Source organism: Lissotriton vulgaris, chromosome 3_2, assembly GCF_964263255.1.
Source record: "Lissotriton vulgaris chromosome 3_2, aLisVul1.2, whole genome shotgun sequence".
Lineage (NCBI taxonomy): Eukaryota > Metazoa > Chordata > Amphibia > Caudata > Salamandridae > Lissotriton > Lissotriton vulgaris.
In genome coordinates, this window is record NC_141690.1 from 279,362,019 (window position 1) to 279,387,333 (window position 25,315).

Here is a 25,315-nt window from a genome sequence, read left to right on the forward strand (position 1 = left end):
TAATGTGCTAACACGCAATACAGCATGGTCTGTTTAGTAACACATTCATCGCATTGTATATACCCAAACGTCAGCCAATGAGGTGACTGTGGTTTAAACCCTCACTTCTAGAGGCGAACATGGGACATATTTAGAATGCTCGTCTTGCTTCAGAAAGTCCTTGTCAGAGCTTGGTGCCCTACTGCCATTTAGCACACCATTGGCTCACTTCCATCAAGACCACTTGCACTGCTCTCCCAATTAGAAATGGTTCACATACTTTCCCCCTGCTTTGCTGCAGCCTTAGACCTTGCCTGGAACATGTGATTGGGTGTGGGCCTGGAGAATAATATGTTCGAGGCATGTGTCGCTGTAGATACACATGCTATTCATGAGTCAGCCATATAGAGTTGGGCTTGGACGATTACAATTTGTTTTGGTTCGTAAAAGTTTTTCAAGTCACAAGGCTGTGTGACTCCTCCTTTTGCTGATACTGCGCATGGGCATCAACTCCATTGTCAGACTGTGTCTTTCCGCTGAAAGATCCTTTTGGGCTCCCTTTGGTTTGCCAATAGATTTCTCAATGGTATTGTCTCGTTCAATCTTGCGTTTCGAGCGAAAATCTTGCCTCAAGGGCCTATGGGCTATTCGCAGCACGCCCGCTTCTACTACCGAGCAAGCACCAGCCCAAGGCACCTGTGCACATGGAAGACGGAGCCCTCTGACAGCTAACGGTACTTATACCTACTGCTCAGTGGGTAGTGTGATCCCACAGCTCTCCGAGAGTTCTTTTACAAATCCCTAATGAGCAGAAATCCCTCCTATGCCACTCACTGTCGAGTTAACTCTTTAAGGATGTCCCATGGGACGCCTAAGATTTAGAGCCACAAGAGATCTCTGTCCTGCACGCTCATCCCCATCAGATGAGGCTTCAGCTAATCAGTACCCAATATCCAGAGCAGCAGCATAACTCCAGGCGCCCTGACGTAAGGACCCTGTCGAGGAGGACTTCCTCTTTGAGACCCTCACTACTGCTCATCGAGGATCTCCGCATTTACCAGTGCTCAAAGGAGTGCTACGTCATGCAGATGGGGTTTTAAAGGCCCTGTAAAATCCTGAATAATCACATCAAGAGTTGACAAAAAAAATATAAGGCAGCACCATCCAACTATATATATATGAAAGGACAGTTAACACCGGACTCCTTGGTAGTAGCCAATGCAGGGGAAAGGGCTAACTTGCAAACAACTGGAGAAGTGCCTCCTGCAGACAAGGAATCAAAACTGATTGATGCCTCCGGGAAACGGGTTGCAGACCAGTCTGAAAATCATTGGCGAATTGCCACGAGCCAAGCCCTTTTTGGCACGCTATGAAGGGCCACCTGGGATGAAATGGTGGAGCTCCCCCAACACCTCCCAGAGGAAAACAAAAAAGGGGTTGTGAAATAGTTAATGAGGGGAGTTAATCACGAATAACTCCCATCAAGTGTGCACTAGATTCTGCAGACACTGAAGCGAAAGGCATCAATACCAGCCTTCTCCGTCGATATGATTGGCTTCGTGTCTCAGGTTTTAAATGAAATGAAATCCAGTATTTGTAAAGCGCACAATTACCCAAGGGTGTCCAGATGCTGGGGGCTATCGGGCAGATTATGCAGATGCTGGGGGCTATCGGGCAGATTACGCGAGCTATTGCCCCGAGTCACATGGTGCTGGACTAACCTGGCACCAGGGATCGAAATCTGAACCCCATTGTCCGGAGTCAAGTGCCCTGGCCGCTGCGCCACACCTCTTCCAAATCTGTAGTACAGCAAACAATACTTAATCTTCCCTTCGAAAAGGAGCACCATTTCAGGCCACAAGTAGATTTTTCCCGTGAAAAGATGAAACAAGACTTGGGTAGCAAAATATATGGGGGCTGTCCAGATCCACCTCTAAAAGCTTCTATACGGGTACATCTAGGGTCATCCATTGCAAAGGCCGCAGTCACTGAAATCCTACCCGTACTGCAAATACAAGCACTAAACAATTACTTTCTTAACAGTCTTACTCCTTCAATTATTACACCCCACAAGCACAATCTGTCCATACAACACCAAGCTCTCCTCAAACAAGACATTTCAGCTTTCTTACTCAAAGGAGCCATAGAACCAATCCACCTTCAACAGCAAGGAACAGGAGTATATTCACTATACTGTCTCATTCCCAAAATGGATGTCTCACTTTGACCCATTCTCCACATCGGGCCCCTGAATTACTACATCCTATCAGAACATTTCCATATGGTCACTCTTCAGGAAGTTATAATATTGCTGTAAAAGGGCGACTTCATCTCTGCGTTAGGCCTAAATGACGCTTACTTTCATATACCCATCCATCCCTCACACCGCAAATACCTGTGGTTCGTCTTCCATGGAAAGCATGATTAGTCCAAGGCTCTTCCTTTCGGAGTCGCCACCGCCCCATGGGTATTCACAAAATGCCTAGCAGTAGTGGCAGCACATCTGTTCAGACAAAACATTCACATATTTCCTTATTTAGACCTTTGGCTTATAAAGGCAAACGGCTCACATATATGCAGCTAACATACACGGGAAACACTCGCCCAGGGTTCACTATCTACCTGCCAAAGTCCCACCTACAACTGTCTCAATAACAGCTGTATTTCGGAGCCACACTCCATGCACACTTTGGGCTCGCATTCACAAATACAGTCAGAAAACAAAAAACATTCTGACCTTAATACATCAGTTTCAAAGCGGGCTCCAAGCCACAATCTGGACAGTGATGCTCCTTTTGAGCATGGTTCTGTAACGCTATACTCCCACGTGCCCGTCTCCATATGAGTCTGCTGCAAGAATGCCTCTCCTGTCAATTTATTTAGTCGCAGGGTCAATTACATGATCTATTGTTGATAGACAACTACACAAATCACTCTCTGCAGTGGTGGAAAACAACACCTGTCCAAGGGATGGCCGTTTCTAGACCCAGTTCCCCAGGCCATTCTCACAGCGGATGCTTCCCTGGCGGGTTGGGGTAAGGAGGGGGCTCACCTTCAAAATCTTACAATTCAGGGTGTGTGGGAATCCAAACACCAGGGTCTTCTTATAAATTACTTAGGGCTTTCAGCTGTTCACCAGTCATTTGAAAGCATTCACGCCTCACCTGAAAAACAAGGTTGTCCTTAGGAAAACAATGTACTATCTACAATAACTGGGGGGGGGGAGGGGCTCTCGCTCTGCAATTATAGTGCTTAGCCCAGACCATATGGTGCTTAGCAGTACATCACAACATTTATCTCCTGGCAGAACATGTACCAGGGGCAACCAATCAAGTTGAAGACTTCATCACCAGGACGTAGCGACAAGTCCATTAATGGAAACTCCACCCTGGAGGCCTCCTACCATACTTCCACAAGTGGGGATTTCCACAAATAGACTTTTTTGTAACCCCAGAAAATGCAAAATGCCCAAACATCGCCTCCAGGTTCCCATACCGACTATCCCAAGGCAGTGCCCTAAGGATGAACTGGCCATTTGTGATCAGAAAGATCAGGCAGACCTCACACACTAGTTCTCATAGCTCCAACTTGGGCTCGACAACTATGGCTCACCACACTTCTGGAATTCTTACAATATAATAGTGTTTATCCGTTTCTACATAGTGAGCTTGCTGTCGAGTATAATGCCAAGGTTCCTTGCGTGCGCTGTGGGGCCAAGTTCAACTGGCCACTGGGAGTTGTCCCTTGGGGGGGTGTTGCTCCCGAAGATAAGTATCTCAGTTTTGTACAACTTGTGTGTCAACATTGTATTTGCTTATGCAAGGATGTGTTTCTAAAAAAACTGAAGTAAAAACCGTGACCACAAGTGTCAAAAGGGTAAAGCCTGGTTACTGAAAGGAAATCACTTAGTGAAGTTAGCGATTGTATAATTCATATGAGAAGCAAACCTAGAGGATCTAGAGGATGGATAATAGGCCAGTTAATGCACGACACTGCCTGCATTTGGTGTGAAGGAAGTGTGCACAAATTCTGGCAGAACCCCCCCAACTGGATTGCTTGGTAGGATACGACATCTCTTGTAATCCTAATAGTTTGTAGAATGCCCAGAGTTTCAGCGAAGCCTCAGGAGAAGCTCTTGCGGAGCCGACCGCTCTAACGAACCATGCCCCTTGTTTGTTTAAAAGGGGGTGGTGATGGACGGAGCATCTGAATCAATCAAACACTCAGGCAGGGTATGCTCGGGCACAGGGACAGGGTCAGACTGATTTGCATATAGCCATGTCTGAACTGGGGTGGTGGAGTGGGCTAAAGAACGGTGATGGATTAAACCCAGATCTTTTGACTGGGGGTGAGTGTTTGATTGATTCAAATGCTCCTACCATCACCATCCCCTTTTGTACCTCCCTTGTTTGTTTAAAGCAAACCCACGGACCCAGGGCAGTCACCGCCCTGATGAGTACCCAAGTTTAAAATATCCACCTTGCTGCATGGCGCTAATCTCGATTGGATGTGCTGGAAACTCAAACATCTTTCCTTCCACTCAAAGCCACCGGACGAACACATTCATCCCCCCCCCCATTTCGCCACCACCACACCATAACAAACAACTGTGGCAGCACAAGCAAATTGATCAATCAATCGGAATTTGTGGAGAGCGGCTAATCACCCACGAGGGTATCCAGGCAGTGGGATTCTGGTGCAACCAGTCGAAGAGCCAGGTCTTAAGTCTCTTTCTAAATTCTGTGAGAGAATTTAGCCTTGCTGCAGCCTTTCATCAATTGGTAATGATGTTGCACTCTTAACGAGAACAAAGGTTTGTAAGAAAACAAAGACAATCAGTCATTTAAGCATTAAATCCTTGATTTTCCATGACGGTCTACATTTTGCACCAGGTGTCCCTGCAAATTTGTCACAAGTCTTGGTTTCCAGAGAAGGTCGTCTGAATACAGACTAGGCATATTTTTCATGGACATCAATTCACCAAAATGCCCGGTGTTGGACCTGGCCTCGTGGCGTGGCCCCACTCCTCCCGCATGGCGGGTCCCGGACTACCTCGACCCCTGTTCCCCGGCCAAGAGCGGCACCTTCCACGAGTGCCGCCCCTCCGGGCCGCCCCCAGCTCTCCCCCGACGGGACTCGACCTCATCTCCTCAACCATCTCGGCTGGTCCGGACCCTTTCCCGGATCCTCGTCTCAGGCCCAGCCGCCATCTTGGGCCCTCCACGACCCAGCCTCGTGGCCTCGGCCCGACCCCAGCCTCAGGCCCAGCAAAACCCCGACATCGAGGCACCACGATCCACCCAGGGGGTAAAGAGACCACTTGACGAGTCAATGGGGGAAGAAGTTTCGATGGACCCCCATCCGCCTGGTTTCGATCGCCCCCAGCCTCCCTGGGCGCTGGCTCCACCCCCCTGCTGGGTGTCTGAACTCGCACATCCCGGACCCTCCGACCTCCAAGTGCGAGGGTCCGGACATCAAAAGGCACCAGCCCTATAACTGGGGCAGCTCCAGAGCAGGAAGGCAGTTGTATCCTGGAGTCGAGAGACACCGAGACGAACTCATCTTCGTGAACCATCCTTGGAGTCCTGCTGGCGCTGCCGCGGCTCATCTTCGTGAACCATCCTTGGAGTCCTGTCGGCGCTGCCGCGGCTCATCTTCGTGAACCATCCTTGGAGTCCTGCTGCCGCGGCTCATCTTCGTGAACCATCCTTGGAGTCCTGCTGGCGCTGGCGCTGGCGCTGCTCAACTTCGTGAACCATCCTTGGAGTCCTGCTGGCACTGCCGCGGCCCATACCAGAGAACCCTCCAGCTCGAGGATTGAGAGCTGTGCGTCAGGCATCCCTGTACCAGACCGGTACTAAGACTGTCCCGCTACCCCCTTCCCACAGAGACTACGTTTAGAGGGATCCCAGTATCCCGTTCCATCTGTACTATTGCAATAACCTGCCAAAGAATACCGATAAAAGTGCTAAGAACCTATCTTTGTGTGGCGTCCATCTGTAGGGGGGGGTGGTTGCTCGTCCGTACGATCCGAGGAGAGGACCCTCGCCAGGAGGCCTCTCCCCCTTGCTCGGCCGACCCTCAGGTTTCCCGTCTAACACCTGGGGTAGCGGACGTGATGTCACGTGACCTCACATCATGATAATCGACATTTCTGAAGTTGCAAATCATACAACCTCACCTTTTACAGCTATGCAGATGACAATAATCATTCAAAAAGTGGATGGCCCCAAAGGCCTCTACTTAATGACTGCCTCTTGCCATAAGCACACGGATGATGAATAAACATCTAAAGCTCAATACTGCCAAGTCCGGCATCATGACCTGCGGACAATGGCAGAACTGCCAGCCTACCCCCATATGCCTAAGTAGCTTGAAACCTCGGATAAACTACAGAGTCAGACTTATCCTTGATAACGCATGCTAACGACGTTACCAAGAGCGATTCTGCCAAATGAAAACACTATGTCGCATATTTCCATACCTTGCACACCAACATAAATTGCAAGCCATCCTCACACTCATAATCTTCAAGCTTTACTATATCCACAGCCTATACCCACGGTTCACCTGCTTATATCTTACGCAAAATACAACTCATTCAAAATGCCTCCACAAGGCTTCTTCTCTGCATTCACCCACGAGAATGTATGACTCCTGGTCCTACAGACACTCCACTGGATACCCAGAGCTAGAAGGGCAATGCTCAAGGCACTCCTTACTGTCCACGGAGCTTTGCAGACAAAGGGACTGCTATACCTACAAGTTAAATTCAAGGAAAATAAATCATATCTAACACAGTGCTCCAGGTTCGCACCACTTATTAGTTTAACATCTTATCATAAGAAATCCGTGAGAGGCACTGCTTTCTCAGTACAAGACCCCAAGCTCTGGAACTCACTAGCAGCTAGCATTAGAAGCACTCTGGCTGCTATACATTTCTAAAGACAGCTAAAATATGGCCATGTCTGAACTGGGGTGGTGGAGTGAGCTAAAGAATGGTGATGGATTAAACCCAGATCAGTTGACTGGGGGTGAGTGTTTGATCTGCTCAAATGCTCCGTCCTTCATCCCCTTTGGTATCGCTTTGTTCGCCATAAGTTGGCAGGGTATGCCAGACGTGGGTCCCTTAATTAAAGAATTAATTAATTGTGGGTTTGTAATGCGCTAGAATCGACTCCGAAGGAGTATCTCTGCGCAGTAGACCGCTGGGGAACCCGTCCTGGCTTTCCCTGTGAGATGGGCCCTACTGGGTATCTCCAAGGTGAAACCAGGCATCCCCGGCGTATGTGGGGGGCCGTTGTGGAGATGAGGCAAGCTAATGCCCAGAGTTGCCGAGTGTGATCCCTGGTTAGAGTAGGCACCGAGGTGAGAATTACCAAGTCCGCTGACCCTGGTCCACGACCCTGCCACGTCGGGAATTGAACCCTGGTCCCGGGCCGTCCTCTGCTCCCGGGTCTGCCGCCTCTAACCAGTGAGCCACACCAGTGAGTCTAGATTCAAGATAGCCGGGCTGAAGACAGCGGAATTGCCAGAAACTGGTCCTTGGAAGCTTGTTTCCGGTTCAGGGAAGGCATGGCTTGGCAGTTCGGGCTGGACTGTTTCCATGAGGCACAGGGTCAGACTGATTTTCATATGGCCATGTCTGAACTGGGGTGGTGGAGTGAGCTAAAGAATGGTGATGGATTAAACCCAGATCAGTTGAATGGGGGTGAGTGTTTGATCTGCTCAAACGCTCCGTCCATCACCCCCTTTTGTATTGCTTTGTTCGCCCTAAGTTGGCAGGGTATGCTCAGACGTGAGTCCCTTGCTCACTTGGCCACTGGATTCAAGATAGCCTGGCTGATGAGGGTTATGAACCCAAAACTGGTCCCAGGATGCTTGTTTGTGGTCCAGGGAAGACATGGCTTGGCAGTTCAGGCTGGACTGTTTCCATGAGGCACAGGGTCAGACTGATTTGCATATGGCCATGTCTGAACTGGGGTGGTGGAGTGAGCTAAAGAATGGTGATGGATTAAACCCAGATCAGTTGAATGGGGGTGAGTGTTTGATTTTTTTAATCACTCCGTCCATCATCCCCTTCGGTATCACAAGGCATTCACCCACGAGAATGTAGGACTCCTGGTCATACCGTCACTCCACTGGATACCCAGAGCTAGAAGGGCAATGCTCAAGGCACTCCTTACTGTCCACGGAGCTTTGCAGACAAAGGGACTGCTATACCTACAAGTTAAATTCAAGCAAAACAAATCAAACCTAACACAGTGCTCCAGGTTCGCACCACTTATTAGTTTAACACCTTATCATAAGAAATCCGTGAGAGGCACTGCTTTCTCAGTACAACCCCCCAAGCTCTGGAACTCACTAGCAGCTAGCGTTAGAAGCACCCTGGCTGCTATACATTTCTAAAGACAACTAAAAACACCGCTATTTCCTAGATACTTGCATTACCCACTGCATTGCTGGGAGCAATAGAGTCCAGCAAACGGGCACACCCTCAAGTGTAATCCTCAGCTTACAACCCTCTAAGGCAAACAACCTAACCAGAAAACTGTTCTTGATATGCAAGTAAGCTAAGAAGGGCTGACCTATGGTTTGCCATGGCATTAGATACTTGTATACGTGCATATGTAACAGTGATGGGTCACAATATTACTAAAACTATACTACGCTGCGGTCACTTATACCTTTTAAATGCACATAAGACATCTGTTGTGAGAGTCGTCTATCACCAGCACTGTACAGCCAAAAACCACCCGTCACCAAATGAAGAAGTATAATGTGCATATGTAAAGCACACATTCACCCAAGGGTATCTTGGCGGTGAATAACAGATGTATAATGTTATCCAACTCAATGGTACTCATTTTATCGACCTCGGGAGGATGAAAGGCTATGTGGACCCATCTGGATTTGAACATGTGACTATGAGGTTGAAATCAGGCACCTATATTGGACTCATTAGTCCACTAAGCCACCAGACCCAGCATGGAATAACTGAAGAGATTTGTCATACATTTCTGGACAATTCTGAGGACTTTAATATTGTCCACCACTGCAGGTCCCAGATATCCATACAATGTGACTGCTTCTTTACATCTCACAAAGCCACTCAGACAAGGGATGATAATAAAAATGCCCTTTCTAATAATGTCTCCACTTTCCTCACCCTCCAACCCTGCCAGTTCAGGACCACAACTATACCCAAAATGTATGATTAAACAACCTGTGCAGTAATCAGCTAAACAGACAAGGTCATAGGGAATACCACACAGGAACGTGCAGAGCTGTTCAAAACTAGCCGCTTACCGGAAACCATAGACCTGTGCATCTGTCTGTCACACTGGTCATCCAACACCCTGCTAGGCTCTCCTGTGCCATAATATGATCATCAAACCTCAGTGGTCATCACTTACAGCATGGAAACACTTCCCACATTGGATCAAAACAAATACAGCACACTTCCCCACTCACCTTACGCATAGTGGTCGTAAGCAGTACATAAATGCTGCAATGCAATACATATTTCAGAGCAAGCCCATTCGCCATTTAGTATATGAAACTCTCCCTGTGTTTCACTTTATAGATGTCTGCAGAAAAAGCATGCCTCTTGTATTCCAGGCCTGCATCTCACGTTCTCCCCAGTATGAAATCCATTCCTGCAGTGAAGGGGTGGTAAGACCTATGCAATATTCAAAGCATCCTTTACTACAGATGGAAAGCCATTGATTGATAGACAGTGGTTAATTTAAAATGTCCTTACCCCAAAAAGTTTATCAGCCTCCCATCTTGTTTATGATGCAATACATCCACAAGAAATTGTGTCTGCTGTGTTAACAAAAAAGAACCATTTTTCAAACAGATCACTATATCTTGCAAAGCTGCAGCTCTTTAACTGTATCCAGTAAACAGCAGCAAAAGGTTTCAATTAAAGCTACAGTGCTGATGGGAATAGAGAAGTGAACACCTCGGTGGTGACAAAGGACTCTTTACATAACATGTATTTGTTAATCGCAAGGTCACCCAAGGGTATCTTGGCACTGAATAACAGATGTTTATTGTTACCCAATGTCATTTTATCGACCTCAGAAGGATGAAATCCATTGTAAAAAATTCTCCTGTTTAGAAACCTTGGCATGGTTTTCGAACATTGTAAATCTTCACAAACTGAAAGTTTCCAATGTGAATATTGAAGGATCAACATTGGCAAATGACCAAATTCGCAAATAAACATTGTCTGCACCACAGTGCTTAGAGCTGAGCGCCTTGAGCAATGATTGCGCAGAGGAGCTAAAATGTGTGACTGTAACGTATTTTAGTGAGGGAAAGGGCACAAAAACAAAGCAGCCAAGTTTTCAGACTGCTTAAGTGTGACATTTCCATGGTTTCAGTTGGTATACGAGTGACATTCTAACATCCGATGCGTGACACTTCAAATGATGCTTTACCATGAATAAATGAAACCATGAAGAGTATTGGAGGGCCTCTCTGTGAATTATCCATTCCTGTGTCCAGATATATCACACAACGAGCATGCAGTGAACACAAGGCAGACCTATTGGCTTTGCATGTGCTTGTGTATCACATCCATGACTAAAACCAGTGATTTGATCATTTTAGAGCGATAAATGTGTGACATTTGTAAACCTAACCCCTGATGCGTGGCTAGGGTGACCAACTGGCATTGGTGCAAATTCAGGACGGTGAGTGTAAAAATTCAGGACAAAGGGTCAAAATTCAGGACACAAATTCAGGACAGTAGGTCAAAATTCAGGACAAAACTTCAGGACAATTGGATAAGTTTTACAGACTCATCAGAGGTCGCGCAATAGTATATAAGTAAACCTAGCCATATCTAAACATATTCAACCATTTGCAAACCTATCCATCATGTAGCCTTCCATCTATCATTTTACTCATCCATCCCTTCATTCATCCTTTCACTCATCCATCATCCATCCATCCACCCTTTCACCCTATTCATCTGTACACTCATCCATCCTCTCTTCTACCGATCCATCCATCCATTCACTCATCCATCCAGCCATTTACCCTTTCACCCATCCAGCGATCCTTTCACTTACTATCCATCCACCCAGTCACTCATCCTTCTAACCATCCACCCTTTAACTCATCCATCCTCCCTTTCTCTCTCCATCGACCCTTTCACTTAGCAATCCTCCCTTCCATCCATCCACCCACCCACCCATCTACTCATCCACTCATGAATCGACCCTATCACACATCCATCCTTTCTCTCATCCATTTACCCTTTCACTACACTCATCTATTCATCCTTTTGTCCATCTACCCTCCCTTTCACTTACTCATCCGTCCTTACATCCACCCTTTTGCTCATCTGGCCATCCATTCGCCCTTGCATTTATCCGTTCATCAATCATCTATCATTTCACTCATCCATCCACTCACTCACCATCCACACTTTCACTCATCCAGCCATCATTTTACTGATCCATCCACCCAGCTACCCTTCCACCCATACATCCAGCTATTTACTTTTTCTCTCTCTCATCCTTCAACTCACTCATCAATCCGGCCATCCTCTCTCATTATATTTCATTCATCCACTCACCCTTTCAGTAATTCATCCAGCTATCCACCCATCCCTTCACTTACTCACTCACTCACCCACCTTTTCATATTAATTTTGAGCTAAGCCTTTCTTAGAAGAGGCCCATCAAGAACTTCACCCTCGCTGCAGGAGACATTCCAGGACTGGGACAGAAGCCACCCAGGGCAGAGACAGAATCCACCACAGGGGGGAACAAGAGCCATCACTGGAGGGGGAACGGGATCCACCAGGGTGGGCACAGGGGTGGGCATGCAGTATTCTAGTATCATCCTGTCTCTTCCAGGGTGGGGTAGGGCTCCTCATCCCCTCCTGGACAAGACAACGAGAAGACAGGCTCCCTACCCAAAATGTTAGTTTTGCCACCCCCCACTGTGATGTACAGTACTTACAGGAGATGCTCCAAGAGAACTGATTGTCCTCCATACTTTGTTAATCAGTGTGGGTGCGATTGTGCCATTTCTCTATTTTATTATATTATAGACTGCATGTTTGAAGAACCGCTCTGTGAAGAGAACCAGTGCTGCAATCAGGGCGGTTCTAGGATGTTTGGGGCCCGGGCAGAAAGGGAATGTGTGAGGCGGCGGCCCCTCTAAATTGCAGACGCATTCAGGGCTGTTTGCATCTGAATGGATGCCCCTGCTCCTGAACCTGCAGCCCCTCCCTCTGTCACCTTCAAGCACCTCTTAACAGCTCATCAAGGGCTGAAGGTGTGAGGGGTGCCATCCCGCTGTGCCTCTCCAATGCTGTGGGGGGTCTGAGCTTTGGAACAGCATCAGAGTCAAGAAGGGAGGTGGGGGCAAGCTGTGCCCGGTTAAAATGACGGACAAATGGCGTCCGTTAAAGGATCCTTCACAGACAACGGACAGACGGCCGAAATGACGGACTGTCCGTGAAATTTACGGACGGTTGGTCACAACGCAGCGTGGCAGTTGGCAGGGCTGGTTGGCGCACCTGACTTCAGCATGGACTGAAGGGCTTCCAGAGCAGCTGGTTTCCCAGCAGCAGCATGGCGCCCTCGTTGGACACTGACTGCAGAGGTCAGCGCTCTAGCTCCGCACAAGGGCTCCGTTAACCGGTGACGTCGGCCATGGCGCTCGCGTAACACGTTCAATTGTTGAGGTCAGCGCTCTAGCTCCACACATTGGCTCGCTCTGGTAAATTCCCCTTGTGACGTAAGACATAGGCCCTCCAGATTCTGAGGTCAGCGCTCTAGTTCGCCCAGTGTTTGTCCGGCTGCTCTCGGTGACGTTGCAGATTGAACCCGGAAGTGAGGGGAGTACGGTGGCCGAGAAGCTCAGGTGGGTTCAATGAATGTGGTTTGCACGACGTGTCCTATCAGTATAGCGCTGCTTGCAGCGCGCACGGCCCGCAGGCGCTAAAATCCTTTTCACCACACTATGTAAAGCAGCAGAGCAAGCCAGGGGGCGGGTTTGTGACTGGGGTGGGGGCGGAGGAGCCCAGCCTGGGTCTCTAGGGCACCTGCAACTGCTGAGGGGATTCTTCGTTTATTTTTATAATTTTTATTTAATGCGATTTTCTATAGCGCGAACTTTACCCGAAGGCGTCAGAGCGCTTTACATAAGTGCCAGTTGAGACACATAAGGATTAGGATTACATGTGTTGCATAAAAGAGACAAACTAAAAAAAATTGCACATGAAGTGGGGGCTCCCCCCCTGCATTCATTGGACACAGGGACGCCGTGGTGCAGCTCTCCAGGGAAATGTCAGCGCCTGGAAGTCTGACCGGGGCAGCTGAGCGCTGCACTCATCCGATTAACATAACCGAATGTCAAGTCAAGTCAAAGAATTTGTATAGCGCACTACATACCCAGAGGGTTTCAAGGCGCTTAGGAAGGGGGGGGGGGGATTACTTGTCAAATATCCAAGTTTTAAGTTGTTTTCTGAATGCTAGGTGGTTCTGGGTAAGGCGAAGGTATGCGGGGAGTGAGTTCCATGTTTTGGCAGCCAGGTATGAAAAGGATCTGCCTCCCATGGTGGTCTTGTTGATGCGGGGTACAGTGGCGAGGGCTTGGTTGGAAGAACGTAGTTGGCGGGAGGGGGTGTAGAAGGACAGTCGTGAGTTGAGGCCTTCTGGACCGGTGTCGTAGAGTGCTTTGTGTGCGTGGGTTAGCAGCCGGAAAGTGATTCTCTTATTGACGGGAAGCCAGTGGAGGTCTTTAAGGTGGCCAGAGATGTGTTCGTTGCGTGGGATGTCTAATATGAGTCTGGCTGAGGCGTTTTGGATTCGTTGGAGTTTCTTCTGGAGTTTTGCGGTAGTACCTGCGTAAAGGGTGTTTCCATAGTCCAGTCGGCTCGTGACCAGAGCGTGGGTGACTGTTTTCCTTGTGTCGGAGGGGATCCAGCGAAAAGTTTTTTTGAGCATGCGAAGAATGTTGAAGCAGGAAGAGGATACGGCGCTGACTTGTCTGTTCATTGAAAGTGAAGAATCCAGGATGACGCCTAGGTTGCGTGCGTGGTCTGTCGGGATGGGTGCTTTTCCGAGGGCTTCCGGCCACCAGGAGTCGTCCCATGCAGATGGGGATGTACCTAGGATGAGGACTTCTGTTTTGTCTGAGTTCAGTTTCAGACGGCTTAGTTGCATCCATTCGGCAACTTCTTTCATTCCTTCGTGTAGGTTAGTTTTGGCGGTGCTGGGGTCATTGGTGAGAGAAAGGATCAGTTGCGTGTCATCCGCGTAGGAGATGATGTTGAGGTTGTGTTGGCGTGCGATGGCCGCGAGGGGGCTCGTGTATACGTTGAAGAGGGTGGGACTGAGAGAGGATCCTTGTGGTACGCCGCAGATGACTTCAGAGGCCTCTGACGTGAATGGTGGAAGACGGACTCTCTGGGTTCTTCCGGTGAGGAATGAGGTGATCCATTCAAGTGCTTTTCCTTGGATTCCGATGTTATTGAGGCGTTGTAACAGTGTTTTGTGGCAAACTGTGTCGAATGCTGCAGAGAGGTCAAGGAGGATGAGGGCGACGGTGTCACCATTGTCCAGTAGAGTTCGAATGTCGTCTGTAGCTGCGATGAGGGCGGTCTCAGTGCTGTGTTTTGTTCTGAATCCGGATTGTGAGGGGTCGAGGGATTTGTTGGCTTCGAGGAAGGCGGCGAGCTGGTTGTTGACAGCTTTCTCGATGACTTTGGCCGGGAATGGTAGGAGCGAGATGGGGCGGTAGTTTTTGAGTTCGGTGGGGTCCGCTGTGGGTTTTTTCAGAAGGGCGGTGAGTTCAGCGTGTTTCCAGTCTGCCGGAAAGGTGGCGGAGATGAAGGAGCAGTTGATGATGTCTCGGAGGTGCGGTGCTATGACGGAGTCTGCTTTGTTGAAGATGTGGTGAGGACATGGGTCTGTGGGAGATCCTGAGTGGATGGAGTTCATTAGGCGGATGGTGTCTTCAGTGGAGATTGGGTTCCAATCGTTAAGGGTGTTCGCCGGGGGAGGATGATCAGCAACTGGTAGGGTGGGATGGTTTCCGGGTTGGTTGTCAAAGCTGTTGTGGATGTCTGCAATTTTGTTGTGGAAAAATGAGGCTAGGGAGTCGCAGAGGGTTTGAGAGGGGGTGATGTCGTTTGAGTTGGCCGAGGGATTGGAAAATTCCTTGACGATGTTGAAAAGTTCCTTGCTGTTGTGAGCGTTGTTGTCAAGTCGATCCTTGAATGCTGTTCTTTTGGCCTTTCGGATTAGTTGGTGGTGAATGCGGGTGGCGTTTTTGAAGGCGTCCTTGGTGCTGGTGGTTGGGTATTTTTTCCAGGTCTTTTCAAGGGTGCGGCAGAGTTTCTTGGACTTCTTTAGATCATCGTTGAACCAAGAGGCCTTCTTGCTGCCAGGTTTGTTTTGACGTTTTTTCAGTGGCGCTAGGGTGTCAGCGGTTTTGGATAGCCAGATGGTGAGGTTGGCGGCGTCTTCGTTAGCGTTGGATGAGAGGGCTGGGGTGTTTTGAAGGAGCGAAGCGGAGATTTCGTCCGTGGTGATTTTGTTCCAGTTTCTTTGCAGGGTAGGTTGGAGGTGGATGCTGGGTTTTGGTTTGTTGTAGGTGAAGTGGACGCAGCTGTGGTCAGTCCAGAGGAGGTCTGTGGTGTGGCTGAAGGAGACATGGTTGCTGGATGTGAAGATGGGGTCGAGTGTGTGACCTGCGATGTGGGTGGAGGTGGTGACAAGTTGTTTAAGTCCGAGATTGGCGAGGTTGTCCAAAAGGGTGGTGGTGTTGCGGTCGTTGTTCTTTTCAAGGTGAAAGTTGAGGTCTCCCAGAAGGATGTAGTCTTTGGAGGGGAGCGCGTGTGGAGTGATGGAGTCCGTGATGTCTTCACTGAATTTTGCGCGGGGTCCTGGTGGTCTGTAGAGGAGGGTGCCTCTGAGTGTAGTCTTGGGGTCGACGTGGATCTGGAAGTGAAGGTGTTCGGAGTTGGCGAGGTTGGCGTCCGAGCTGGTTGATATGCGGATTGATTTCTTATGGACGATAGCGATTCCTCCTCCTGTGCCGGTACGGTCCTTGCGAGTGATCTTATAGTCTTCAGGGATGGCAATGGTGATGTCAGGTGCGGAGGAAGCGTTCATCCACGTTTCCGTAAGGAAGGCGACGTCTGGAGAGATGGTGTCTAGTAGATTCCATAGGTCAATGGCGTGTCTGTGGACCGATCGGGTGTTGAGAAGGATGCATTGTAGATGGGTGGGGTCGGGAGTCTGTGGTGTGGTCGTAGCGGAGATGTTGTCGGTGCCGATGAATTTGCAGGAGTAGCAAGAGAAAGGTCCATGGGTGTATCCGGGGGCGGCTTGGGCGCAGTTGGGAGAGCGACCGGGGTTAAGGGCTAGGAGGGAAGCGGCGTCGTAGGAAATGTGGGGGGGCAGGGAGGGACGGGGGCCAGGGGGTCTGGCGCTGGGCGCGGTCCAGGCGCGGACGGGCGTAGACGGGCTTACCTTTGGCGCACCTTCGGCGTGGCCGAAGCGCGTGGACGCTGCGCGTAGGTCCATCTGTCCATAAATGGATAGTGGAGGGGGCGGAGTGTGGGAGGGTCGGCTGGGAGGCGGGCGCGGGGAGAGGGTAAACACAATCAACAACAGCAAATGGCGGTAGGGTAGCGCGGGACAGGGGCACAGTCGTCGTTCAGAAATGCCTAAATTAAGGTAAGCGCAAATAATTAACTATGTCACCGCTACGTAGGAGCACAGTTAAATAAATAATTCAATGAAGCTGAGCGCAAATTAATTAATTAATTCACCGCTACGTAGGAGCACAGTTAAATAAATAAATAGATCAATGTAAACGATACCAGGCGCTAGGAAAACGCCGAGGCACTTTCTCTGGACAGGCAGGGAGCGAGTGGGAGCGGCCGCTGAGTACAGGATCCAGACGGTCACAGAGGTGGACGAGGACGGGGCCTGCAGTGTGATACTAGTGAGTGGGAGGGTCGGCTGGGAGGCGGGCGCGGGGAGGAGACACGGGGAGAGGGTAAACACAATCAACAACAGCAAATGGCGGTAGGGTAGCGCGGGACAGGGGCACAGTCGTCGTTCAGAAATGCCTAAATTAAGGTAAGCGCAAATAATTAACTATGTCACCGCTACGTAGGAGCACAGTTAAATAAATAATTCAATGAAGCTGAGCGCAAATTAATTAATTAATTCACCGCTACGTAGGAGCACAGTTAAATAAATAAATAGATCAATGTAAACGATACCAGGCGCTAGGAAAACGCCGAGGCACTTTCTCTGGACAGGCAGGGAGCGAATGGGAGCGGCCGCTGAGTACAGGATCCAGACGGTCACAGAGGTGGACGAGGACGGGGCCTGCAGTGTGATACTAGTGAGTGGGAGGGTCGGCTGGGAGGCGGGCGCGGGGAGGAGACACGGGGAGAGGGTAAACACAATCAACAACAGCAAATGGCGGTAGGGTAGCGCGGGACAGGGGCACAGTCGTCGTTCAGAAATGCCTAAATTAAGGTAAGCGCAAATAATTAACTATGTCACCGCTACGTAGGAGCACAGTGGGTCAGGGTGAGGCAGCAGTACAGGTCTCTGTACACACAGGGCATAGTAAGGGGCCACCTGCTACCATCCCATGCATTCTCTGGGCCTCCTTATGAACCTTCAAACCCACACTGCACCGCCCCAGATCCTGTGTGCATTCACTGTGTGGGACCTGCTCCAGGTCTCTGTTGTATTCGCTGTGCACAGTGAAGGACCTGCTCCAGGTCTCCGTTGTATTCGCTGTGCACAGTGAAGGACCTGCTCCAGGTTTCCGTTGCATTCGCTGTGCACAGTGAAGGACCTGCTCCAGGTCTCCGTTTCATTCGCTGTGCACAGTGAAGGACCGGCTCCAGGTTTCCGTTGCATTCGCTGTGCACAGTGAAGGACCTGCTCCAGGTCTCCGTTGCATTCGCTGTGCACAGTGAAGGACCTGCTCCAGGTCTCCGTTTCATTCGCTGTGCACAGTGAAGGACCTGCTCCAGGTCTCCGTTTCATTCGCTGTGCGCAGTGAAGGCCCTGCTCCAGGTTTCCGTTGCATTCGCTGTGCACAGTGAAGGACCTGCTCCAGGTCTCCGTTGCATTCGCTGTGCACAGTGAAGGACCTGCTCCAGGTCTCCGTTTCATTCGCTGTGCACAGTGAAGGACCTGCTCCAGGTCTCCGTTGCATTCGCTGTGCACAGTGAAGGACCTGCTCCAGGTCTCCGTTTCATCCGCTGTGCACAGTGAAGGACCTGCTCCAGGTTTCTGTTGCATTCGCTGTGCACAGTGAAGGACCTGCTCCAGGTCTCCGTTGCATTCGCTGTGCACAGTGAAGGACCTGCTCCAGGTCTCCGTTTCATTCGCTGTGCACAGTGAAGGACCTGCTCCAGGTCTCCGTTTCATTCGCTGTGCACAGTGAAGGCCCTGCTCCAGGTTTCCGTTGCATTCGCTGTGCACAGTGAAGGACCTGCTCCAGGTCTCCGTTGCATTCGCTGTGCACAGTGAAGGACCCGCTCCAGGTCTCCGTTGCATTCACTGTGCACAGTGTGGGACCTGCTCCAGGTCTCCGTTGCATTCGCTGTGCACAGTGAAGGACCTGCTCCAGGTCTCCGTTGCATTCACTGTGCACAGTGAAGGACCTGCTCCAGGTCTCCGTTGCAATCGCTGTGCACAGTCTGGGACCTGCTCCAGGTCTCCGTTGCATTCTCTGTGCACAGTGAAGGACTTTCTCAGATCTCCGTTGCGTTGACTGTGCACAGTGAAGGACCTGCTCCAGGTCGCCGTTGCATTCACTGTGCACAGTGAAGGACCTGCTCCAGGTCTCCGTTGTATTCGCTGTACACAGTGAAGGACCTGCTCCAGGTCTCCGTTGCATTCACTGTGCACAGTGAAGGACCTGCTCCAGGTTTCCGTTGCATTCGCTGTGCACAGTGAAGGACCTGCTCCAGGTCTCCGTTGCATTCACTGTGCACAGTGAAGGACCTGCTCCAGGTCTCCGTTGTATTCGCTGTACACAGTGAAGGACCTGCTCCAGGTCTCCGTTGCATTCACTGTGCACAGTGAAGGACCTGCTCCAGGTCTCCGTTTCATTCGCTGTGCACAGTGAAGGCCCTGCTCCAGGTTTCCGTTGCATTCGCTGTGCACAGTGAAGGACCTGCTCCAGGTCTCCGTTGCATTCGCTGTGCACAGTGAAGGACCTGCTCCAGGTCTCCGTTGCATTCGCTGTGCACAGTGAAGGACCCGCTCCAGGTCTCCGTTGCATTCACTGTGCACAGTGTGGGACCTGCTCCAGGTCTCCGTTGCATTCGCTGTGCACAGTGAAGGACCTGCTCCAGGTCTCCGTTGCATTCACTGTGCACAGTGAAGGACCTGCTCCAGGTCTCCAATGCAATCGCTGTGCACAGTCTGGGACCTGCTCCAGGTCTCCGTTGCATTCTCTGTGCACAGTGAAGGACTTTCTCAGATCTCCGTTGCGTTGACTGTGCACAGTGAAGGACCTGCTCCAGGTCGCCGTTGCATTCACTGTGCACAGTGAAGGACCTGCTCCAGGTCTCCGTTGTATTCGCTGTACACAGTGAAGGACCTGCTCCAGGTCTCCGTTGCATTCACTGTGCACAGTGAAGGACCTGCTCCAGGTTTCCGTTGCATTCGCTGTGCACAGTGAAGGACCTGCTCCAGGTCTCCGTTGCATTCACTGTGCACAGTGAAGGACCTGCTCCAGGTCTCCGTTGTATTCGCTGTACACAGTGAAGGACCTGCTCCAGGTCTCCGTTGCATTCACTGTGCACAGTGAAGGACCTGCTCCAGGTTTCCGTTGCATTCGCTGTGCACAGTGAAGGACCTGCTCCAGGTCTCCGTTGCATTCGCTGTGCAATGTGAAGGACCTGCTCCAGGTCTCCGTTTCATTCGCTGTGCACAGTGAAGGACCTGCTCCAGGTCTCCGTTTCATTCGCTGTGCACAGTGAAGGACCTGCTCCAGGTTTCCGTTGCATTCGCTGTGCACAGTGAAGGACCTGCTCCAGGTCTCCGTTGCATTCGCTGTGCACAGTGAAGGACCTGCTCCAGGTCTCCGTTGCATTCACTGTGCACAGTGAAGGACCTGCTCCAGGTCTCCGTTGCAATCGCTGTGCACAGTCTGGGACCTGCTCCAGGTCTCCGTTGCATTCTCTGTGCACAGTGAAGGACTTTCTCAGATCTCCGTTGCGATTCACTGTGCACAGTGAAGGACCTGCTCCAGGTCGCCGTTGCATTCACTGTGCACAGTGAAGGACCTGCTCCAGGTCTCCGTTGCATTCCCTGTGCACAGTGAAGGACCTTCTCAGGTCTCTGTTGCATTCACTGTGCACAGTGAAGGACCTGCTCCAGGTCTCCGTTGCATTCTCTGTGCACAGTGAAGGACCTTCTCTGGTCTCCGTTGCATTCCCTGTGCACAGTAAAGGACCTGCTCCAAGTCTCCGTTGCATTTGCTGTGCACAGTGAAGGACCTGCACCAGGTCTCCGTTGCATTCCCTGTGCACAGTGAAGGACCTGCTCCAGGTCTCCGTCGCATTCGCTGTGCACAGTGAAGGACCTGCTCGAGGTCTCCGTCGCATTCGCTGTGCACAGTGAAGGACTTTCTCAGGTCTCCGTTGCATTCGCTGTGCACAGTGAAGGACCTGCTCCAGGTCTCCGTTGCATTCGCTGTGCACAGTGAAGGACCTTCTCAGGTCTCCGTTGCATTCGCTGTGCACAGTGAAGGACCTGCTCCAAGTCTCCTTTGCATTCGCTGTGCACAGTGAAGGACTTGCTCCAGGTCCCCATTGAATTCGCTGTGCACAGTGAAGAACCTTCTCAGGTCTCCGTTGCATTCACTGTGCACAGTGAAGGACCTGCTCCAGGTCTCCGTTGTATTCGCTGTACACAGTGAAGGACCTGCTCCAGGTCACTGTGCACAATGAAGGACCTGCTCCAGGTCTCCGTTGCATTCGCTGTGCACAGTAAAGGACCTGCTCCACGTCTCCGTTGCATTCGCTGTGCACAGTGAAGGACCTGCTCCAGTCTCCGTTGCATTGGCTGTGCACAGTGAAGGACCTATCCCAGATCCTCTGTGCATTCGCTCCGTTGCATTCGCTGTTCACAGTGAAGGACATTCTTAGGTCTCCATTGCATTCGCTGTGCACAGTAAAGGACCTGCTCCAGTTTTCCAATGCATTCGCTCTGCACAGTGAAGGACCTGATCCAAGTCTCCTTGCACTTGTAACAGTGAAGGGCCTGTCTTTCTGTCCAATGACACGGTGAAGGGTCTGCTCCACACCTCTGCTACTTGCACTTGTAACGGTGAAGGGCCTGTCTTTCTGTCCAATGACACGGTGAAGGGTCTGCTCCACACCTCCACTCCTTGCACTTGTAACGGTGAAGGGCCTGTCCTTCTGTCCAATGACACGGTGAAGGTTTTGCTCCACACCTCCACTCCTTGCACTTGTAACAGTGAAGGGCCTATCCTACTGTCCAATGACACGGTGAAGGGTCTGCTCCACATCTCCGCTCCTTGCACTTATAACGGTGAAGGGCCTGTCCTTCTGTCAGAGGACACGGTGAAGGGCCTGCTCTACACCTCCGCTCCTTGCACTTGTAATGGTGAAGGGCCTGTCCTTCTGTCAGAGGACACGGTGAAGGGTCTGCTCCACACCTCCGCTCCCTGCACTTGTCACAGTGAAGGGCCTGTCCTTCTGTCCAATGACACGGTGAAGGGTCTGCTCCACACCTCCGCTCCTTGCACTCGTCACAGTGAAGGGCCTGTCCTTCTGTCCAATGACACGGCGAAGGGTCTGCTCCACACCCCCGCTCCTTGTACTTGTAATGGTGAAGGGCCTGTCCTTCTGTCCAATGACACGATGAAAGGTCTGCTCCACACCTCCACTCCTTGCACTTGTAACGGTGAAGGGCCTGTCCTTCTGTCCAATGACACAGTGAAGGGTCTGCTCCACACCTCCACTCCTTTCACTTGTAACAGTGAAGGACCTGTCTTTCTGTCCAATGACCGAGTGAAGGGTCACCTCCGCTCCTTGCACTTGTAACAGTGAAGGGCCTGTCCTTCTGACCAATGATACGGCGAAGGGTCTGCTCCACACCTCCGCTACTTGCACTTGTAACGGTGAAGGGCCTGTCCTTCTGTCCAATGACACAGTGAAATGTCTGCTCCACACCTCCGCTCCTTGCACTTGTAACGGTGAAGAGCCTGTCCTTCTGTCCAATGACACGGTGAAGGGTCTGCTCCACACCTCCACTCCTTGCACTTGTAACGGTGAAGGGCCTGTCCTTCTGTCCAATGACACAGTGAAGGGTCTGCTCCACACCTCTGCTACTTGCACTTGTAACGGTGAAGGGCCTGTCCTTCTGTCCAATGACACGGTGAAGGGTCTGCTCCACACCGCCACTCCTTGCACTTGTAACGGTGAAAGGCCTGTCCTTCTGTCCAATGACACGGTGAAGGGTCTGCTCCACACCTTCGCTCCTTGCACTTGTAAATGTGAAGGACCTGTCCTTCTGTCCAATGACACGGTGAAGGGTCTGCTCCACACCTGCCTTCCTTGCACTTGTCACAGTGAAGGGCCTGTCCTTCTGTCCAATGACACAGTGAAGGGTCTGCTCCACACCTCCGCTCCTTGCACTTGTAACGGTGAAGGGCCTGTCCTTCTGTCCAATGACACGGTGAAGGGTCTGCTCCACACCTCCACTCCTTTCACTTGTAACGTGAAGGGCCTGTCTTTCTGTCCAATGACAGAGTGAAGGGTCACCTCCACTCCTTGCACTTGTAACAGTGAAGGGCCTGTCCTTCTGTCCAATGACACGGTGAAGGGTCTGCTCCACACCTCCACTCCTTGCACTTGTAACGGTGAAGGGCCTGTCTTTCTGTCCAATGACAAAGTGAAGGGTCTGCTTTGCACCTCCACTCCTTGCACTTGTAACAGTGAAGGGCCTGTCCTTCTGTCCAATGACACAGTGAAAGGTCTGCTCCACACCTCCACTCCTTGCACTTGTAACGGTGAAGGGCCTGTCCTTCTGTCCAATGACACGGTGAAGGGTCTGCTCCACACCTCCGCTCCTCGCACTTGTAACGGTGAAGGGCCTGTTCTTATGTCCAATGACACAGTGAAGGGTCGGGTCCACACCTCCGCTACTTTCACTTGCAACAGTGAAGGGCTTATCCTTCTGTCCAATGACACGGTGAAGGATCTGCTCCACACCTCAGCTCCTTGTACTTGTAACAGTGAAGGGCCTGTCCTTCTGTCCAATGACACGGTGAAGGGTCTGCTCCACACCTCCACTCCTTGCACTTGTAACGGTGAAGGGCCTGTCTTTCTGTCCAATGACAAAGTGAAGGGTCTGCTTTGCACCTCCACTCCTTGCACTTGTAACAGTGAAGGGCCTGTCCTTCTGTCCAATGACACAGTGAAAGGTCTGCTCCACACCTCCGCTCCTTGCACTTGTAACGGTGAAGAGCCTGTCCTTCCGTCCAATGACACGGTGAAGGGTCTGCTCCACACCTCTGCTCCTTGCACTTGTAACGGTGAAGGGCCTGTCCTTATGTCCAATGACACGGTGAAGGGTCTGCTCCACACCTGCCTTCATGGCACTTGTCACAATGAAGGGCCTGTCCTTCTGTCCAATGACACAGTGAAAGGTCTGCTCCACACCTCCACTCCTTGCACTTGTAACGGTGAAGGGCCTGTCCTTCTGTCCAATGACACGGTGAAGGGTCTGCTTTGCACCTCCACTCCTTGCACTTGTAACAGTGAAGGGCCTGTCCTTCTGTCCAATGACACAGTGAAAGGTCTGCTCCACACCTCCACTCCTTGCACTTGTAACGGTGAAGGGCTTGTCCTTCAATCCAATGACACGGTGAAGGGTCTGCTCCACACCTCTGCTCCATGCACTTGTAACGGTGAAGGGCCTGTCCTTCTGTCCAATGACACGGTGAAGGGTCTGCTCCACACCTCCGCTCCTTGCACTTGTAACGGTGAAGGGCCTGTCCTTCTGTCCAATGACACGGTGAAGGGTCTGCTCCACACCTCCGCTCCTCGCACTTGTAACGGTGAAGGGCCTGTCCTTCTGTCCAATGACACGGTGAAGGGTCTGCTCCACGCCTGCCTTCATGGCACTTGTCACAGTGAAGGGCCTGTCCTTCTGTCCAATGACAGTGTAGGGTCTGCTCCACATCTCCGCTCCTTGCACTTATAACGGTGAAGGGCCTGTCCTTCTGTCAGAGGACACGGTGAAGGGTCTGCTCCACACCTCTGCTCCTTGCACTTGTCACAGTGAAGGGCCTGTCCTTCTGTCTAATGACAGTGTAGGGTCTGCTCCACACCTCCGCTCCTTGCACTTGTCACAGTGAAGGGCCTGTCCTTCTGTCCAATGACAGTGTAGGGTCTGCTCCACACCTCCGCTCCTTGCACTTGTAACGGTGAAGGGCCTGTCCTTCTGTCAGAGGACACGGTGAAGGGTCTGCTCCACACCTCTGCTCCTTGCACTTGTAACGGTGAAGGGCCTGTCCTTCCGTCCAATGACACGGTGAAGGGTCTGCTCCACACCTCCGCTCCTTGCACTTGTAACGGTGAAGGGCCTGTCCTTTTGTCCAATGACACGGTGAAGGGTCTGCTCCACACTTCCACTCCTTGCACTTGTAACAGTGAAGGGGCTGTCCTTCTGTCCAATGACACAGTGAAGGGTCTGCTCCACACCTCCGCTCCTTGCACTTGTAACAGTGAAGGGACTGTCCTTCTGTCCAATGACACGGTGAAGGGTCTGCTCCACACTTCCACTCCTTGCACTTGTAACAGTGAAGGGCCTGTCCTTCCGTCCAATGACACGGTGAAGGGTCTGCTCCACACCTCCGCTCCTTGCACTTGTAACGGTGAAGGGCCTGTCCTTTTGTCCAATGACACGGTGAAGGGTCTGCTCCACACCTCCGCTCCTTGCACTTGTAACGGTGAAGGGCCTGTCCTTCTGTCCAATGACACGGTGAAGGGTCTGCTCCACACTTCCGCTCCTTGCACTTGTCACAGTGAAGGGCCTGTCCTTCTGTCCAGTGACACGGTGAAGGGTCTGCTCCACACCTGCCTTCCTTGCACTTGTCACAGTGAAGGGCCTGTCCTTCTGTCCAATGACAGTGTAGGGTCCGCTCCACATCTCTGCTCCTTGCACTTATAACGGTGAAGGGCCTGTCCTTCTGTCAGAGGACACGGTGAAGGGTCTGCTCCACACCTCCCCTCCTTGCACTTGTAACGGTGAAGGGCCTGTCTTTCTGTCCAATGACACAG

General features: G+C 51.1%; 1 protein-coding gene across 1 annotated transcript in view; it reads left to right on the forward strand.

Annotated features, from left to right (window-relative positions):
• The first annotated feature begins 12,747 nt into the window (after positions 1 to 12,747).
• MOGS (mannosyl-oligosaccharide glucosidase) overlaps positions 12,748 to 25,315 on the forward strand; it is a 76,142-nt gene continuing 63,574 nt past the window's right edge. The window contains exon 1 of the mRNA XM_086964352.1: positions 12,748 to 12,870. The gene's annotated coding sequence lies outside the window, so the exon portion shown is untranslated. The remainder of the gene's footprint in view (positions 12,871 to 25,315) is intronic.